Source organism: Lissotriton helveticus, chromosome 2_1 (assembly GCF_964261635.1).
Source record: "Lissotriton helveticus chromosome 2_1, aLisHel1.1, whole genome shotgun sequence".
In the NCBI taxonomy this organism is placed as follows: domain Eukaryota; kingdom Metazoa; phylum Chordata; class Amphibia; order Caudata; family Salamandridae; genus Lissotriton; species Lissotriton helveticus.
The window spans coordinates 1,346,562,100-1,346,576,308 of record NC_136059.1 but is presented as its reverse complement, the minus strand read 5'-3'; the positions used below and the strand labels follow the sequence as shown (position 1 = coordinate 1,346,576,308).

At 39.4% G+C, this 14,209-nt stretch overlaps 1 protein-coding gene across 3 annotated transcripts in view; it reads right to left on the bottom strand.

Moving 5' to 3' along the window:
• The window catches only part of MAPK10 (mitogen-activated protein kinase 10), a 561,938-nt gene that overhangs the window by 169,508 nt on the left and 378,221 nt on the right, over positions 1–14,209 (bottom strand). The window lies entirely within an intron of this gene.

Here is a 14,209-nt window from a genome sequence, read left to right as displayed (position 1 = left end):
GCTCATGTATTTGAAAAAACAATAGTAAGATGAAGTAAGGGTGCATGCTTGTCTATCCACATCCCTGACAGTTATTTTTGACTATATTTGAAATGGATTCATTCTATCGCACGTCTACATAGAGGTATTGAACTCAACCAGACACTAGTAAAAGAAGCCACCTATTTGGATGGTTTTAAGGAGCTGTTTTCACATAAAGTGCTATCCTTTATCATTTGGTGCACTGGACGTTCACTATCTGAATCTAATGTTATTTACAAGTGTTTGAAATCTGACAGTTGACTAAGGTGTGAATGTTTTGTAAGAAGCAGGTAAGGACAACTAAGTTTTTCTGAGACAGTTTACAATTTTATACATTATGTGCTTTGTTATATTCCAAGACGGCTGCGCTGTGCTATCATTGGCGATAATCAGCTATGAGAAAAAACATTTTTAAGACCTTTTGAATTGAGCCTAAGAGGATAAGGATCACATTACCATTGGGAGCTTAAAAGGAAATGTTCCACTCTACGACTATTAGCTATCATAGCTGTGATCTCTTTGATTACTATTGGATCTTAATTTGAGAACTACAAAAAAAACTTTCCTGACCAAAGAAAGCGTTAAATGGGAGCAAGAGGTCAATATAGTTTATAGGTTGACTGAGATGTGATTACGAATTCCTTAAATTCAACACACAATTAAGCTTAGATTGGATACATTTCTGCCCTGAGTACACAGGGCAACTGAAACAGAAATGAGACGGGGACTACTTTCCTCCACCCCGTAGATCCACCAAGTTGCCCTGACCTGGACACCCTGCATATGCTTAGCAGATACACCGGCAGACCCACATAATGGGCATTGCATCAATACCCTTTCAATTAATAACAACTCTATCTGTGATATTATGTATTGCACAAGGAAGAAAGATTAAAACCCTTTGAAACTAATGTAAATGGAAAAATGCTCCTTTCACTACAGATACTGCAAGGTAATTTAGCTAAGGTCTATTACTTCTTACTACTTTTAAATTCTTCTACTAATTTGAAACACAAGAGTATGTCCAAATACTATAAGCATTTCAGGTCTCATTAAAGGAGACAGAAGTGTTTGGCATGGACCCAACACTGGTACCTCCTACTTACACCTGATCTTTCTCCATCATTCAAATCAGTGGCCAATTCAAGAGAATCAAGTGCATTTACCTGCAAGTAAATGTGTAGGTATTAGGCAGGTAAATTAATCAGCAACTCCTTGAAATGGAGAAAGTCCATAATAAACTTCAAAAAAATACTACGCACAGGGAAAAAAGAGGTGAGCCCTTGCGTACCCCACTGTTACCTTGCACTAAGAAGGAAACAAGTAAAAAAGAAAAATTTTGCTCTTTGCTCGTATAAAAGAACTTGAATGCAATACAATTGTGCTAGGTTCTCCAAAAATATTTAATTATAAATACTTCCTTCCCAGGTGTCCATTTCCTGCTGGAAAATCAGCCCTAAATTAGAAGTCCAAATTTACGTCATGGGATGGATGTTCTTCTAATCTGACATAAAATTCGCAATTTTTTACAGCAGGATGGACAGGACAACAACTCATTATATGTTCCATTAACTGCCATGCATTTATTTATTGGTGTAGTTTTCTAAAGCATTTATTATGCCATGGAGTTCAAAGATGTGTACATTATTGTTGGGGAAGTCTTTAGATCGCCAATAGATTCTACACAAATTTTATTGAGAAAACCCATAGTGATGAAGGCCTTGAGAAAACGGGAAGTAATTGGTAGGGTGTAGGCAAAAAAGATCCAGTGTTTGTAGAATGGTTTATTCTAGAGTGGTGTTGGTAGGGATAGACTGTAAACAGTGTATAGTTTTCAAAACTTTTATTCACCAACAGTGTTCCCCACCTGGGAATCACTGCAACTATCAAACAAGCCGACACGTGTTTCGTCACAACATGTGGCTGTGACTCATCAGGGCTGAAAGAAAATAATGCAATCAATGCAATGTCGGAAAATATGGTATCACATTATTTGTGGATAGGAGGAACACCTGTGACGTGGAAACCAAACGCAGTAGGGATGGGAAAATAGACTTTCAATGTGGAATAACAGTCATCTTTGAGTATTTATTTGTTTTGTTAAAAAAAGAGAAAGAAGAAACAAATCATCGTGTCATGAATAGACCAATGTGTAGTGACTTATCGGCGCAATCAGGGTAAAGCAGGCATAACATGTGATCTACATTTCACAGAAGTGCAAGTGTAAGGTGAAGTTATAATGGTAATGTTTTTAGCATCTAGTAGGGTTCATTAATATAATATAATCTGAACAAAATTGCTATTGGTATGAAAAGGGTCAACATGGTTGCACATGTAGCATAATTTGATATTTTCGGTACCATAACATTTGATACAACAGCGTAGATTGTTAACGACATTATTAACGTGAGTATACAGGACAATCTGCCCTATGCTAGAGTAATATTGATCATCGTAACAATATATTCAGGCACTGCATCCCTTAAGTTCGTCTTTTTCAAAAGCATATCAACTGAAATTATTTTACGGGAATTAACCCTTATTGTATAAACCAATAGTTACAGCCTAGAGCTCATGAGTAAACATAAAAACACAAGACGGAACGAGTAAACCAAAGTCTAGTCCATGTGCCTGAAGTCTAGTCCATGTGCCTGAAGAGAATACATAATCCTAGAAACCAATGCGATATTGCCGTAGCTATGACCGGAAAGTAATGTGAAATGTTAAGTCCACATTTGTGTATTCTCTTCAGCCAGGCCTTCGTTTTTTAAATTTATGAGTGGAGGATGTCCTGGTTGTATTTCCCTCTTATGCTCCTCATTTGATAGCTGGCACTGGAAATAATGCATGATTGCTGGACAAAGAGTAGTTTGAGGACTGGATAAAAATGCTCTAAACAAAATATGTGATCCAGCAACAGTGCTGTACAAAAAATGGTTAACATTCCTATGGGGGAAAGGGGGGAACGGGACCGCAGGAGGGCATGATGAATTATGAGAGGTGTGGCAGACAGTGGCAGTAATCACCTAAAACCTGGAGAAGAATAAACAGTCGAGAGGTAAGGAGAAGTGAAAAGGGGGGGATGCCATGCCTGGCATTTAAGAGTGATGTCGGACCAAGTCCAAGGCCAGCATTAGCAGTACACATCTTAGAGCAGTGGTTCCCAAACTTTTTAGACCTGTGGCTCCCTTGACCTAATTGGCAGTGGGCCGTGGCTCCCCACCATTTTTTTTTACCGGTGGGGGGATGTTAGCCCGACCTCGGGAGTACTTCCAGTTGTCTTCTTGAAATTAATTGGAATGCGATGAATGTATTATAATCATATTTGTAACAAAATAAAAATCTAACAGTTGTTCAATTAGAACTCGTTAAGTGAGAAACGATACAATCACCTGTTGACTTTATTTATTTTTCAAATTGTTGTTGAATATGTACTTTCTTAAATTGGAAACAGGGTAGAGCCAGTCTCATGGCAGGAAGAATGGACGGGCAAGAGGCAGTTGTGTTGCATGCTGGTATGAATAAGGTAGTCAGTTGCACAAGGTGGAGGTGGTAGACCGAGTTACATCCCAGGTCAGTGGTGGTCAGGTTAAGATATGCATGGCATGCCAGTTGGACTGAGACTGAGACCGATTGTACAACAAGCAAGAAGGACTTGGCCAAAATCAGTTGGAAGGCGAATAAGGGGGACCAAGCTAATTCTGTTTGCAGGGCAGACAAGTAGGTCTGGGATACAGCCAGGCACAAAGCAAGTTCATGTAGTGAGCCTGTCACATGCCAAGTCTGCTGGATGGTGGGAGAAAAAGTCCCTTTGCACACCCTCCAGTCCATCTTAACCGAGCAAGCCACATGGCAAGACAGCAGGGCAGCAGAAGAACAAATGGCATGAGAAGCTAGTACAGTAGTAGTAGATGAAGGTCTGGGCTTCTGCCAGTTGCTTCCGGGAGTAGAACCAGCCTAATTGTGCATTATATACTGCAATACAAGAGCCCTAATTAAAAATATTAATTACACTCCACATCCACACCTCTGGATTGCTCTGTATTCATGTGCATTGGGCACTGATATATCCCTGTCTTTTTAATAAGAGAGGCTTGTGTCCTTCAATTCTGGGTCACAGGCTTCTCCGGTACATACAAGACACAATGCGTGCAAGTTAACAGTGAGGAAACAATCCTTTGACCCTCATAGTGGGCAGAATGACCACAAATTTCAGCGCTGCAATATCTCATCCGAGGTTGAAGCTAGTCAAGTGTAAGAAATAGGGACGGGTAGCACCAGACCCAGAAAAAGTTTTGAAACATGGAAAAACGTATGGAAGGTTAGACTGGAGTCAGGAGTAGGGCCGTGAAATGAATCCTGGCTGCAATGTGGCCTATTTCCACAGCCACGAGTTTGCCCACTGGAGTTTCAGATTTATGAAATCAGGCCGGTGTAGGAAGGAAGGAACCTGATGGAAGACCTCCCATTACTGAAAATGCTTTTCTCCATGACTACGGAAGTGCCTTCCCAGTGTGTGCTTGTGGTTGGAGTGTTTACCATTTATTGCAGTACTATCCTTCTACCTGTGTTTGGTACTTTTTGTGTCATCTTTCAAATAACCGACCAAAGAACTGTCAGGGTGGTGAAAGACAAAACATGGTTTGCTGTAAAACAACAACTTTGAACAACAATAACCTAATTTTCTTTGGTGTTGCTGCGTGTCAGGTTAGCTATCTCAAAACATCTCAACCCCTACCACCAATGAATCCTAGTTTAGAGAATATGGCTATTATATTGATGAAAAATATTGTGTCACATCTTTCTTGGATGGAAAATAAAATCAACTGAAATTTGTGAAAAATGTAAACACCAGGGTTTTGCATTCCAGTTATTTTGCCTTCTAGAATCATATTACTTAGCTTTTCAGCAGATATTTATTTTCAATTTTAGCACTATTATTCCACTTTTCCCATGGCCTTTCATTCTGGCCCAGTTATTCTATTTTTGTATTGTCCTCTTTGATGGCATTTAGCATATTACTAGTTTCTTGGCACATCAAACTTACTATTGATAATAGTACTATTGCCCCTAAATCAACTATTCCTACACCGCCAACTGTTCTGACTGCTAATACTGCTTTCACTACTACCAGTGCTACAACAGCTTCTAGTACTACTAGAAATCATATCGGAGGGGTTCGGCTATGCACATTTGGATATTTTTTCAGGGAAAATCATTTCAGATTAGCAACTTTTTCATTCATGAAAATTAAGGAATTAGCAATATCAATCTAGTGCTTCCCTTTTTAGTGCAGCAGCATTGGTGGTCCAGTTGGAGTACTGCCATTCCCTCAGAGGACAGTAACCCACTGTCTGCTGTTGATTCTGTCGCTAATTGAACTGTGTGCTGCCACCTGCTGGTTGCCATCAGAATGCTGTTTTATGTTGCTATTTGTGCTTCTTTATGTTTTGTGTGATAATTTATACTACAATGCCCACTTCTTGACTATTTGTGGATTTCTTATGTCCACCCAGACCCCAGAAGTAACAAATAATGTTAGTGTTTACAATAACGTGCTTTTCACATCGTTGCTCTAACATGCAAGTACTCTTACATGTATTAGATACAAAGGTTGCTATTTAGTTGGAAGCTACGGTGCCTGCTGTGATAATTAAGTTAATATATGGCCTTAACACCTCCTCTGATTTAGTTAGCTTGTGAGTTTGCTTGCAAAATCCTATGCAAAATGTTTGCATTTATTTGTAGAAGCTTGAATGACAGTCTGACAACATGAGGCCTTCTGGGGCTCATTCACAAACAAATGAGTCACTTTATGAGTTGTACAAATAACCCTATGTTTTTTCTTTAGGAAGTTCTTTTGGGGGTTCATAAAAAGCAAATAGCTTATGCAAGAAATGTGTATATTTCCATGAAGGTCCTGAAACATTACCCTTCATTTCTTCTCTCTTCCTCAACTCTGTGTCCCTCTGCTGTTGTCTCCTTACCTCCTTCAACATTAAAACTGCGTGGGACAAGAAGAATTGGCTACGGGGTTCACAATGTTTTTGAAGCAAAATTCCAGTAATTGCGTATAAATTGTTAACCGTTCTTGGGTTTTATTTTTGACCAAAATATATTTCTATTCATTAAATGAATTGTTCCACTAAACAGGATTTGTCTGTATGGATTCTCATGAATGGGGTTTCAATTAATGTGTTTCTTTGTAATTTTCAATGCTAAAGAGAATTCATTTTAACTTGTGCTTCTTTATTTTTTCCAGGTGCAGAGCCACCCACCTCCGACTTCGCCAGAGTCTAACTGACATTTTCACCCCCAATGTGTACACTAACACCAGTGATTTTAGCACTGATGTAAAGTGTGCAAACTGGGGATGAAAACAATTGACATTGGGAATGAATACCAAAAATCATATATCTATATGGGATTTCTCAATATACTCAATGACCACCATGTCTCTCCTTCCTAGGTAACATGATGTTCCCACGACTGCGTAAGATATGCTATGCTACGCTAGGCTGTTCATAGGTCTGAATTGATGGAACAGCTGTCAAACAGACGGTTTATTTACAATGCATTCAGAATGGGCGTTGTGTCGTCCCCACTAACCATTTTCTTTTGGACTAGTCTATTTCAGCCATTAGCTTGCAACTTTGTCAATCACATCTTGGATCAGCCCAGAGGAGAATTTGTCTAGAACCTGATACTAAAGGATATTAGGGTTTCGTGTTTTTCTTCCAATAGAATGCTTACATTGAATTTCATGAAAAACTATTTAAAATCTATAGAACTCTTTCTCCTCTCCTGCTGGCTCCCTCCCACCTCTTCTTTTTCCCTATGTGCATTGCTCGTCATTTCTCCCACCTGCTACCCACTTTTGTTTATCCTTTAAAAAACATAAATGTTTTGCAGTTTTATAGAGAGCAAACTCGGCCCAAATGTTTTGAAGAGCTTTACATTACACAAGGTCAGATGATTTTTACATTGTTGTATTTCAGGCACGGGAATATTAAGTGATGTGCCCAGAATCACAGGATGGTGAGCCGATGCTGAGACTCAAACCTAGTTCCCCAGTTCCCAAAGTCAGCACTGGACATAATGCGACACCCTCTCCTTCCCCCCAGTGCACCCATCATTCCCCTTGGTACTTCTTGCCTGCCAACCCCTCTCTTTCCACCCTCCCACCTTTCCCTTTTTGCTCTTTGTTCCACGGCCAGCTATCCATCTTTCTATGTTGGCAGCTGTTCATTAGTGTCACCAGAGACAGGTATTTTTTTTTTTATTTGCACAAAATAAAATGGTGTTCGTATTAAAGGCAGCCCTCAGTTCAACATAGTCTTCTTTTTGCTTCCATGTCATACGAAATAAATAATGGCAATAGTGAGGGTTCTGTTTGCAACCAAAATTATTTGACATAGAAACAACAACAGGAAGGTGCTGAAGGCAAAAAATCTTTAATTATAGAAAATGTTCAATTCTTAAGTTTGTCTGGCTTTAAAGTACTTACATTAGCCTATTAAAGCCAACCCTTCTGGTTTTGCTTTAATGCTTCTTTCGAGATTATAGGTTTCTCCTGAAGGTCACAGAGCTGGATTTTATCAGCCAGGATCTGCCATTTGTACCAGCACATTCCAGTTTTGGTCTTCCATGTTCAATTTAGGAGTGTGACAAGTTATGTGACTCATGCCCTACCAATTTGCCATGACCATCCATTTCCGTGAAAACTACTGTTTCTAACTAAATAATATAACAAACTCGCGTTGTGCTCAGGATCACACAGGAGTTCCCCATTTTTTGTTTATATGCAAACCTAAGTGAATCATGGTGATGCATTAGAGGTGTGGTAGACAGAGACTGCCCTTGAATACAATACGTCAAAGAAATAGTTAAACACTTTCATGTAGAGCGATCAATCTGTTGAGAAGAGTGAATGAACTGTATTCACTTGAGGCACTCGAAAGACAGGCAGGCCCAGTGTGTTACCAGGTCTGGGCCATTGATTTCATGTAAGAAGGTCAGTCCTCACAGCAGCACTGGAGGCCACACATTCAGAATCGATGCACTCTGAGAAACGGTGAAAAGTGGCAACGACTCGCGACAGCCACTGTTTTGGAAACCGTGACTGAAAATCATTTGGATATTGAATATGCATCAGTCTTGGGTCCAGCCTGCCTCTCTGAGTCAACGATAGCTTGGTTTGAACACACAAACGTTTTGTCAGTCTGCTTTGAACAGGAAGCCACAAGATAGGTGGTGTGCCAAAAATAATATGGGGGTGTTATTCAAAGATGTACGTTACTTCATGGCCAATGTCCTGTGATAAATCCCTCTACCAGTTTATAACTCTTTGGGCCTGTTTCACAAATAATCTGCAAAACGTTAAATCTACTCATTTTAGATCTCAGGGCCATATGTATCAAGCAAATTAGCATTCGCAAAGGCCGAAATTCGCAGAATTTCAGCCTTTGCGAATGCTAATTTGCTAAATTATATGTATGAAACATTTGGGCTGCAAAATAAGGAATCGCAAAATTTGCCATTCCTTATTTTGCGATTGCACTTAAGGAATCGCAAATTTTGCGATTCCTTAAATGCAATGTATCAAAGAAAAATTAATTCAAAAATGACCATAAGGATTCGCAAGTTACCACCAACTTCTAGTTGGTGGTAAGTTGCAAATTCTTTTAAAAAAGCAATTTATTTAAAATCAAAAGGTGCCATATGACGCTCATACATGCCCTTAGGGCATGTATGTGCGCCATATGCCCACAAATGTCATTTTCAGGGGTGCAGCAGGGTGTTCTTGTGACACCCCTGCACCCTTGTAAATATTCACAATTTGCGATTAGCAAATTGCTAATCGCAAATTTCCCCTTCATTCCTATGGGCCTCCTGGCAATTTTCTAATCGCAATTTAGGAATGTTAAGGAATTGCTAAAAAGATGCGATTTCCTACATACATACCTTTTTGCGATTTCTAAATAGCGATTCCTTAAAAATCGCTATTTAGGAATCGCAAAACTGTATGTTGATACATATGGCCCTCAGTCAAATGGCTTGCTTAGATTTCCGAGATATCACACACATCTCCTGGAGTATGCCGGGAGGAGTACGCTGCTCATAAATTTCCACGCACACTCCTTTTTTTCTGCAGATGGAAATTTGTTACCATGCGTAGTCCTGCATTCCCCTACAAATCCTAGAAATACAGGAATCTAAGGCACATTTTTCCATCCAAATGTCCTGGTTACTCCATTTTTGCCTCCATGTTTTGGGCAAACATTAGGTCTGAAAATATTGACTAATATTGGTGAATCCCCAAAAAGTATTATGATGTGACCCTTCACCACTTTCTCAATGGCCATCCATTTCCACTAACCTGAGAACAGTCATATCCTTATCTCTACCTCTAAAAGCAAATCCCTAATTGGTGAATCTCCATGGTCGTAAGTTTGTAATGCAGTTGTAACTGTCCCCAAATCCTATGAATTAAGGCACAAAATCTACAAATCAAAATGGACCATATTCACACAGTGCATTCACAAGAGCAGAACAGGAGGCCATTAGTTCTTATACATTCAGCCTCCTCCTCACTTCTTCAGTTCCACACGAAGCCAAAGACCTGACTCTTCAAATTACACTGAGAGGACACTCACCTCTGCACAAGCTCAAGTGCCTGAATACCCTCAATGGTGATATATTTAATGGGCATAAGCGACTTACCAACAGCCCAAACAGCACTTTGGGAAATACCCGACCAGGGCAGCAATAAATCAGGGCACAGATGAAAACTGGGTGTGTACTACTAGACAACCTCAAACACTTAAGCTTTAGTGCCCTAAACGGTAGGCTCCAAACAGATGATCCGGCAAATGCCACATTCCATTCCAATAAAACTAGGGCTTGTTTGGACTATACCTTTGTATCCCTGTCCATATTTCAATACATTTGTTCATTTCAAATTACAAATAGATCCGGCAGCGACCATCTTTCGCAAGAAGTCACATTTTCATCATATATCACTACTCCAAAGCATGTAAGGGGGACAACTGACAAAATTTACCTTACAAATTATAGAAGCATTAAGAACACCCCAGTCGGGCTTAATTGACTAAATATAACCATAAAGGACACACAGCAAGACATTTTAGGCATTGTAACTCCTGCGGTAAATACATGAGAAATTCTCACTGGAAGATCATGGGAAAAGCACTCTATGGCAAACAGCTCCAAATGTGATGAAAAGTATATAAAGAAGTCACCAATGCAACACAGGATCCTAGATTTATGGAATATATAATCAGAATAAATAAAGCCCTTAGAATTCTAAGGAAAAAGCCAGGAGATATAACAGCTTTCGCAGCATTAAGATCAAATAAAAAACTAATAAAGAAGTTAAGATGGAGAATACAAAGAGATAAGGATAATGAATTATAGGCTAGATTACACACTGATATAAAATATAACAGCAGCACTAGAATCTGGACTATAGTGAATAAAATTCTTAAACTAGACAATAGAGGTGTAAACTCATGATTTACTGAGGTTTCATGGGCTCACTACCTAAAACAATCACTTAAATGATGAATCCACAGAAAACGTCCAGATGGGACTCTGGGATACTCTAATAAATATGCAACATGAGGGTCTGCCCGAGGTACATGCAGATAGCATTAAAAAATAAATAATGAAAAGGCGAAAAGAAGGAGCCCCGGGCCCAAACAGCATACCTCCTGTGATATTCAAACATGACCCAGATCTCTGGGCAAGAATCTTAGCCCCAGTTTTTACGGAGGTCAGGAGCACACAAAGTATCCCCACGTGTTGGAGAGGGTCGATTATATCTCCCATTTTAAAGGGGGGGACAGATCTCTTCCAGCTAACTATCGTTTTATAACTAATGGATGTGGATGCAAAATACTTTGCCAGAATAGTACTTGATAAGCTAACGCCATGTTCCTCTAGCAATACCATAATTCCATACAATCAGACTAGATTTTTAAAGTCATCTGGCACGATCGCGAACATCTTAGCAATCGCCTTAGTTATGGAAGGTGCCTGTGCTTTCAAACCACCACTATACTTCTGTTAAATTTATTTAAAATCAGTTTTTGACTGCGTGGATCGAGGGAAATTATGGCGGAAGTTAGCGAACTGGAATATACCGGAGTACCTTTTAAATATGCTGATAATGTTGCACAGCGATACATGGGCTTAAATCTAAATTGGAGCAGGCACGCACCACTCTCGAAAAATCCGAAATACTGAAGGCCTAAAACAAGGATGTGTTCTGACACCAATTCTATTCAAACTCTTTCTGACAGATTTGACAAAACTATTACAATCATGTAATCCTCATGCTCCTAAACTAGGTGGAAAAACAATATGTAGTTTTTAATACGCTGATGACGTGGTACTGGTTAGCTGCACCCGGGTGGGACGTCAACGACTGCTAGACACCATGATGACTTACTCACAAGGTAATGGCATGTCAATCAACTTGGGCAAAACAAAGACCATGTTTTATAACATCAAGAGCACCCAAAAGCAGCTTTGGTTTTTGGGCTACACACGACTGGAAAGCGTAGATGAATACAAGTATCTTGGGGTAACTACTGATAACAAAGGGAGCTTTTTAACACAGAAGGCCGAGATACAAAAGAAAGGCCTGGTTCTGCCCATAGTATTTAAAAATCTGAAGAAAAGGTTAGCTGGTTCCTCTCTGAAGCCACTCCTGAAAGTCGTGGGAGAGGGAGGGAGAGGGAGGGATGCCAGCACCCTAGACACTGCAATTACTTGAGTTTATAGACTTATATCCAAGTTATACCTCCCCTGCACAGATAAGATTAGAATTTGGGTTGCTAAAGCAGTCATTAGCTAGATGCTGTGCATACATAATATACTAGAACAAGATTAGGGAAGCTGAACCTAACTCACTGAATCAAGTTATGGGATGAGCTAAAGCACCGCAACACATCACCAGCAAGAGTGTACTTGCAAGAGTCTCTTGCAGTTACAGGTCTTGCACAACTTTTGGAAACTCCAAGCAACCTACATACCTTTAAGCGTCTGGTCAAGAAGCCAGTCAAATTTCAATCGGTCATAGGGGATAAAGCTACATTAGCAAAAAGGGCACATGGGTGGATGATGATGAATTATAAGACTATTGCCCTTCAAGATAACTTTGCCACTGGCTACCCGGCTTTTATTAAGCAGCAGTTTCTAAAATACTGGCGGTGGTTATTACGGTTTAAACAGCATATGTTACCCTAGCTACATGGCAATCTCCCTGCTAACTGTCAACTCTGTGGGACTAAAAAGGAAGATCGGTTGCACCTAGTCTGTTCCTGCAACACGGTACAGACAGAAAGGAAATAACTATTAATCACGGCATTTAACCAAAGGAGAATTCGAACAAGAAGGCAGGCAATTTTAGCCTGGTTTGATCCAGGGGACCCTCAGCTAAACTGCCACTTTGTCAAATGTTTGCTAAAGGTGGAGCAAAGATTACAGAAAATGTAATTTGTTCAGCGCTGCCGACACAAACTGCTACTTAAATAGTTACATCATTCTTAAGGAATAATAAGACCCTACATCATGGCAACACTGGGAAAACCTGTTTTACTCTTGAACTAAATCTCCTTGATGAAAATCTGTGAGCCGTAAATACGCCTGAAATTAAACTCCATTCAGTTTTCCCTTTTATGTGACATTGTCCAATGTGAAAATAACTATCCGGCTATAATAGTACCTCCAGTTATTGGAAGCATCGATTTCTTTATTTTTCTCTTATCAATCAAAAATGTTTTAATTCGACTAATAAGATTCTAATTTTAGAATTACCAATTTTATCCACATCATTCAATAGTGTATTTATTCTATGTATACCTTGTATTGCAATGGTTTTAAGAAACTTTGCAATTATTTAAATAAACTTGAAACTCGCAGGTGATTAGTGTGCTATACAAATAGACATAACATAACATCTAGATTAACCTTACAAACCTATTAGCATTTTTTATGAGTATTCAAATTTATGGAACAAAAATCCTGATTTTAAATTTGTTGAAATATTTACTCATAGATCGTTTTTGTACGAGTACATCTTCTCTAGGGCCATGGAGTGAGAATTTCAGGTAAAAAATATCAAGAAAGTTAGGGATCTCCCACAACCACTCACATTATTGGTATTAACAATATTTTGTCTTAAAGTTTCGAAATGTACACCTTTCAAGGGCCATTGCAACTCCATTTACAATGTGAGATTGCAAAGGGGATCACTTCCAAATTGGGAGTGGGGAGGTGGTGGTTAGAGGAAAAGCGGTTTCTCAATGGGAGAAAAATCCCTCTGGAGGAAAGATGTTACAAAGTGAAATCGCACATAAGGAAGACATTGCCCCAAGAGGACAAGCACACTATGCGCATTATGCATGGGAAAAAGTCCGTTCATATGCGAAAATGAGATTGCACAAATGTTTTCCAGGAATACTTCTGGGGACTTGTGACTTTCAGTACTTCCCAAACATTCTCCTGGGAACTAATGGGAATTCCAAAAATCAGAAATGCACTTCACATGCATAAGGTAACACATAGGCGTACACTATACAGTGAATCAGGCCGCCAAATGGTACTCATTCACACCTAAGTGAAACATAAGTGTGCAAAAGAATATATGATTTGTACCCTCTGTGAATTAAAGTGAACTGAATTACATGAACATAGCAGCGATGCCCCCCACCCCATCCACCCTACCGAGAGACAGCCCGGTGCCCGTACTTACCAGTCCGGCCCTGGCGATGACCTCGTGAGACACATGACATCCCATGAGGCACGTCCTAGACCCCCTTTGTAAAAAAACTTGCTCTGAGAATATTCCGGGTATTTCCACTTCAGTTTTTCAGATATTTTCTAATGTCTTGATGGAGTTACTCAGTCTGTTTAACTCGAATACACTTTTTTGTTCCTTTGACAAGCAAACACTTTAGCACAAATTATACAATGGATCACAGTGTGGACTGGTCAGCTGGAATTTCCACAGGTACCATGTAAAAAAAAAAGCTGGGATTTTCATTGAATTAATATTCAGTTTTTGGATACATTTGATCACCGACTGATAAAAATGTGTAGTGACGCTGTACACATAACAGATTCATATGAATGATAAGTGTGTTTAAATGTGACATATTTT